We start from the raw sequence: 6,000 nt of genomic DNA, 5'->3' as shown, positions 1-6,000 counted from the left end.
ACATGGTGCATGTGTGGGATTGATATAGTACAGTGCCATGCAGCAACACGATCACCCCCTTGACAGTTTAGTGCTCTTAACAGTGTTAAGTTGCCTACATCTCCTTCTCAAATAAAAAAATGATTTGGAGGTGTTGATGTTGGACTGAGGTGTACAAAGTTAAAAATCATACAACACCAGGTTGTAGTCCAACAGGTTTGCTCCTGATAAAGGAGCAGCGCTCCGAAAGCTAGTGCTTCCAAGCAAACCTGTTGGACTGGAATCTAGTGTTGTGTGATTTTTAACTTTGCAATAAAAAAGCAATTCAAACCAGAGAGGCTGGCAGTTTCCAAGACAACACAAACTGAGTGGGTGAGTGTGAAGAAAATAAGCTATGGACCATCACATGCATCACATAAATATGCATGAGGGACTGTGCGTGTCTGCAGCCAAAACAAACGCAGAGAAGCAAGCACAATATAAGACTCCCTCAGCTCCAATGTAAAGTGCTGAAATAGTATGCGGTTAGTCCAAAAAGAGCCATGATGATGTGGTGAGGCTGGTGGTTTTGTGATAATCTCTTCTACCTTTGAAAAGTAAAGGTTAACGGTGGCCTCGAGCATGCAGAGGAATGGTGGTGATGGTAAATTTGGATGAAGACCCAGAGAAGCAAGTGGGGAGCTGATTCCACCAGGTAACTACACTGACATTCATATCAGGAATTGGCACCATCTGCTTTCTTGGGGAAGAAAGAAGAAGAGGGAACTGCTTAGAAATGAAACGAGATTAGCTCATAATGAGATGCAAATGCATGGAAATAAAATAGATGTTGCTGATTAGAGAGATTCGAAACTTTCCATTTAAACCCTAAGGAGAAAATCAGAAATTCTTTCCTCAACATCGAGAATCTAATTTTGTTTTCTTGTATTTTCCTACTCTCTCTTTCTTGCCATTACCCATATTGCTCAAGGCAGCAGAGAGTTCTGCCATGATAACTAACTTAATGACAGATCATTGTAGCTGTTACAAGGGGTGTTGTGAATAATGAAATGTTGATGTATCTTTGGATATTTTGGAATCTGAATTAATTTGGCAGCAAACTTGTAGCATTAAGGGAAGGGAATTAACAACTGTTGATTACTCGAGACTCATGAAGCAAAACAGCAAATATGTTGTATCAAATAAGTGGAATTTAATGTTAAGCCATTAAAATAAATGGTATGTTGTGGAAAAGGAAAATATGAATTATTGATACTATATGGTAATATTTGAGAAATACAGGATTAACTGTAGCCTAATGACAAAATGCTTCACAAGGCATAAAGGTTTCTGCGATATGTTGCTGAAATTTATCAATCAGGGTTGATTTGTGGAATAAGTAGGAAAGACAATATTTTGGATATTTGTCTCATGACCTTTGTTGATCATTGACCATCAATACAGAATTTTTCTCAGAAGATTAGATAAGTGAATATGGACACAATTAAGAACAATAAACAATATCTTGGATTTAACTATTGCTGTTCTATGATTTCCAATGTTCAAAAGTTGGTAGTTATTTTGAAGTAATGCGTGTTAATTCAGTAGGAAACATCAAACTGATGCCGAACCTCTTATGACAAGAGAAAGGGACACAAAGAAATTTCATACTGGAAATTAGAGATAGTGGAAACATAATAATTACATTGAATCCATTATTATGGATAGGATAAAGCGATCCAGTACCAAGTTTGGCTGCATCGTTTTTTTAAAAAAAGCCATATTTAGGAGGAAAAATTGCAATGATTCAATAATCTATAGCAAGAGAACAAAATCTATTTAAAAAAAATTTAGAAAGGCAATTGTGACAGAATTTTTTTGTTGTACTTAATTAGATACAGGAATGTAGAAAAAAAAATCAATGATGGTCACAATTGTTCTGATCGTAAAAATGTAAAAGCAAAATCTTAAGAAATTTAGCTGTAATCTCAATATCTGAGTGGTAAATTGGGCAATCAAATTCACGAAATGGAAATAGAAGGCTGTTGTAAATTGAATAATAAATTAGCTAGTTAACAGAAAATGGGCTGTTATTAACGAAATAATTGCAATGCTGTAGCTAGGAGCATTGTCCAGGGATCAGTACTACAACTCCCTTCATAATATTTATAAATTATACAACCACCACTTTACACTGAACTAAGTGGTATAAAAGCTTTCTATATCATATGACATCAAGTCCAGATGTTCTGCTCCCCAATTCAAATCTAAAATGAAGATTGGGTCAAATCTTCTGAGGAGAGGCAATTACTGTTGAATGTCCATATTTTTTTTTCTCCTCTTGGTCAGGAGCTCCACATTTCTGGCCCCACTTCCCAAATGAACTTATATATTCTGGGAATCTTCCATTGCTAAATCAGTGTTGGAAGCAAAGACACACCTTACTTTTATTACAATAACTTCTGTAATCCAGGGTCTAAAGATCTCAAATGCATTTTGACAGGCTATGGAGTGATGGTCAGCCAAGTGGGTGAGGGAATGGGGTAACATTTAAATTGAGCGAGTAATAGAGTGACAATTGGCAGAAGGCCGAGGCTGGTGTGTTGAAGATGATGTAGAATTGACAGGTTCATGGATGAGGCGTAAGGTGGCAAGAGATTAAGGGGATAAATGAGTGGAATATAGAATGGCAGAATAGAGGGGAGTCGATTTGTAGTGTTGGTAGTGGGGGAGCATAAGTCAGGGGATATGTGTTCAGTTAGGGTTGGGGCATTTGGTTGATTTGGAGTTGGGATGTCAGTTGTGTATTGATAGTTCAGTTTTATGATTACTCAGGACTTAAGGCAGGTTTTAATCCCTCTAACTTTTCCTGAGTAAATATCCAGGTCAGTGAGTTAAAACTGTTAAAATAGTCACCTTAATGCAAACCTTTATTATTTGATACTTTATTTTATTGTAATGATTGGCAATAATTATGCAATGGAGAAAGTGAGGTCTGCAGATGCTGGAGATCAGAGCTGAAAATGTGTTGCTGGAAAAGCGCAGCAGGTCAGGCAGCATCCAGGGAACAGGAGAATCGACGTTTCGGGCATAAGCCCTTCTTCAGGATTTCTGAAGAAGGGCTTATGCCCGAAACGTCGATTCTCCTGTTCCCTGGATGCTGCCTGACCTGCTGCGCTTTTCCAGCAACACATTTTCAGCAATAATTATGCAATGAATCATGATTAATTGCTTTATCTATATCATGATCACATTTCAATATATATCTCCAAGAAGATTTCAATCCCTAATTATCCAGCTATATATCTTCTGTAACTGACTTGGCATTGATTTCATGAACTCCAATTCACTCTCCTCAGTGCTTCCACTGTTATTTCTCAGACCTTAAATCTCATTGGTCAGGATATGCTTCTTAAGTGTTGCAAGAGTACTTACCTCCAACACTCTCTTCGGCAGCATGTTCCATGTATCTCCCACCCTTTCTAGGAACTCCTTTAAACCATGTATTCCCCACGAACTTATGCCTTTTGGTCTTAGAAACTTTAGATTCTCCTGATCTACTCTGTGCCTCTCATAATTTTGTCTACCACAAATCAGATCCCCACAGAAACCCCAAACACCAACCTTGCTCCCACTAGCCCCCAACCCCAGCTTCCTCTGCGCCAAGGAAAACAAACCCAGGCTAACCAAGCTCTCCTCATAACTGAGACTTCTCATCTTAGGCAACATCCTGTTGAATCTCCTTTGCACTCTCTTCAGTGCAATCATGTCCTTCTGATAGTTTTTCCCATCTCAATCTTTTCATCCATTTTTGAAGCTATAAGGAATGTTTCTTAAGAAAAATAGGGAAAGAATGATTGAAACATGAGCTTTGAAGTCGCACTCATGAGAAACATTTAGAATTTTCTATATTTGGAGAACAGTCACCAGTCCACGTGAGCTTACATTTTACAAAGTCCTGTCACAATTGAAATTAAAGAAATTAGTAGGGCTAGAAGGGGCCATGAAATGTTGACAGTAAGTAGGACTAAGAAGAATCCCAAGGCACTTAATATGTCCATGTGGAGCAAAAGGATAACTAGAGAAAGGGTAGATCCACTCAAGGACAAAGGAGGGAATTTAAATTGAATTGAATTGAATTGAATTTATTGTCACGTGTACCAAGGCACACTGAAAAGCTTTGTTTTGCGAGCAATACAGGCAGATCACAGAGTTAAGTAGCATAAATAAGTAAATAATAAACAGCAGCAAAAACAAAAAAAGGTACAGGCAACTGTTAAGTTTGTGAATCCATTTAGTATTCTAACAATAGTAGGGTAGAAATGGTTTTGAAATTGGCTGGTGCGTGTATTCAAGCTTCTGTACCTTCTCCCCGATGGTAGACCTTATAGAAAAGCATTGCGGGGGATCCAAGATGGCGGCGACCCAGTAAGACTGAGTCTATAGTGCTCTCCCAAGACTTGGGCACAGTGGGTCACCTACCCCCTACCAAGCTCACCAAATCATTTATAATAGTTTTGTAATTCAATTAGTTGTGTAATATTACATTTAAACAACTTAATCCTAAGTTAAAATGACTAAAGGGAAGGGAGCCCGCAGCTCTCAGCAAGCAGGAACCCCTCCCCCACACTCTCCAGCTGCAGCAGAGGTGTCCACAGCTGCCCCGGGGGACTTACCAACAGTAACAAGCCTTGCAGAAATGCTTTCCAAGCTTGACTCGAAGATCGATGCTTTTATTGTCGAATCCAGAAATCGTTGGGAGTCGCTCTCGGCCGCGCTGCAGAAGCACGACCGTGAGATTGAAGAAATTCAACGCCGAGTCGGAGGGGCGGAGCTAAAGGCCGCGACCTCCGAGACAACCGCTCAATCGGCCGTGGATCAGGTCCAGACTCTCGAGCAGCGAGTCCGGACCTTGGAAAATCATATTGACGACCTCGATAATCGAGGTCGCCGAAAAAATATTCGTTTGCTGGGCCTTCCCGAACGGGAAGAGGAAGGCCAGCTTACAGCATTCCTGGAGCAGTGGCTGCCACAACTTTTAAATCTGCAAGCTGGATCAGGCCAGGTAAGGGTGGAATGGGCCTACCGGGTCGCAATACGCGGGCCCGGCTCAAACCAGCGCCCACGCCCGGTCCTGTTCCGGCTGCAGAGCTGCAGGGAGAGGCAGATACTCCTAGAAGCCTCTAGAAATCTCGGAAAAGACCCCCAAGCTATGATCTACAAAGGATCCAAGATCATGCTTTTTCAGGACTTTTCCCCGGCTCTGGTTCGAAAGAGGAAGGCATTCGACGAGGCGAAGAAGCGTTTAAGGGACTTAAATGTTCAGTACTCCTTACGCTACCCAGCGATGTTACGCTTTAACCATGAAGGATCCGTATATAACTTTGGATCACCAGAAAAGGCTAAGGAATTCTTGGACTCTCTTAGATAAACTGTAGGACATAATGGATGTTGGTCTGCCTTTCCCCCCCCCCCCCGCTTTGGTTTATATCCCCTCCCTTTTTTTTTTCTCTTACCTTACTGCTTAATATTATCACGGGGGTGGGGAGAGGGATTTGATTTTCTCCGCCCCCCCCCCCCCCTTGGAGTTGTTTTCTGTTATTATTTTATGTATATATGAGAGATGTATGTATATGTGTGTGTATGTGTGTATGTGTATGTATGTGTATATATATATATATATATATATATGTATGTATGTGTATGTATATATATGTATATATATATATAAGCTGGGGGATTTGGTTAATGTTGGTGGGGGGAGGTGGTTACCTTATTCGATTTTACCTCTGTCTTTAGGAGCGGGGTTGTTTTCCCTTCGATATTTTGTATTATCATATTTAATTATTATTTGTTGAAGTGGTAATTTTATAGTTATATGTTTATATATGGTATTAACATTACCAAATATACCCAGGTGTTGGTATGGGTGGGGGTGGGGTGCTCACTGTTAACTCCAACTTTGTATTATATTTGAATTCTCCTCATTTTATTGAGGAGTGCCTGGGTCAAGGGTGGGGCATTGGTTGGGAGAGGATATGA

The 6,000-nt window shown here is 40.1% G+C and overlaps 1 long non-coding RNA gene across 1 annotated transcript in view; it reads left to right on the top strand.

Annotated features, from left to right (window-relative positions):
• The first annotated feature begins 494 nt into the window (after nt 1-494).
• Nucleotides 495-6,000, top strand: part of LOC148149604 (uncharacterized) — a 43,819-nt gene continuing 38,313 nt past the window's right edge. Inside the window, exon 1 of the long non-coding RNA XR_015757659.1 lies at nt 495-673. This is a non-coding gene — a long non-coding RNA (uncharacterized LOC148149604). The remainder of the gene's footprint in view (nt 674-6,000) is intronic.

This window comes from Chiloscyllium plagiosum, unplaced genomic scaffold (genome assembly GCF_037043375.1).
Source record: "Chiloscyllium plagiosum isolate Xiang-an unplaced genomic scaffold, Cpla_swu_hap1 HiC_scaffold_7, whole genome shotgun sequence".
Taxonomy (NCBI): Eukaryota; Metazoa; Chordata; class Chondrichthyes; order Orectolobiformes; family Hemiscylliidae; genus Chiloscyllium; species Chiloscyllium plagiosum.
Note: the sequence above shows the minus strand (reverse complement) of the source record. Positions and strands in the feature narration are given on the sequence as shown.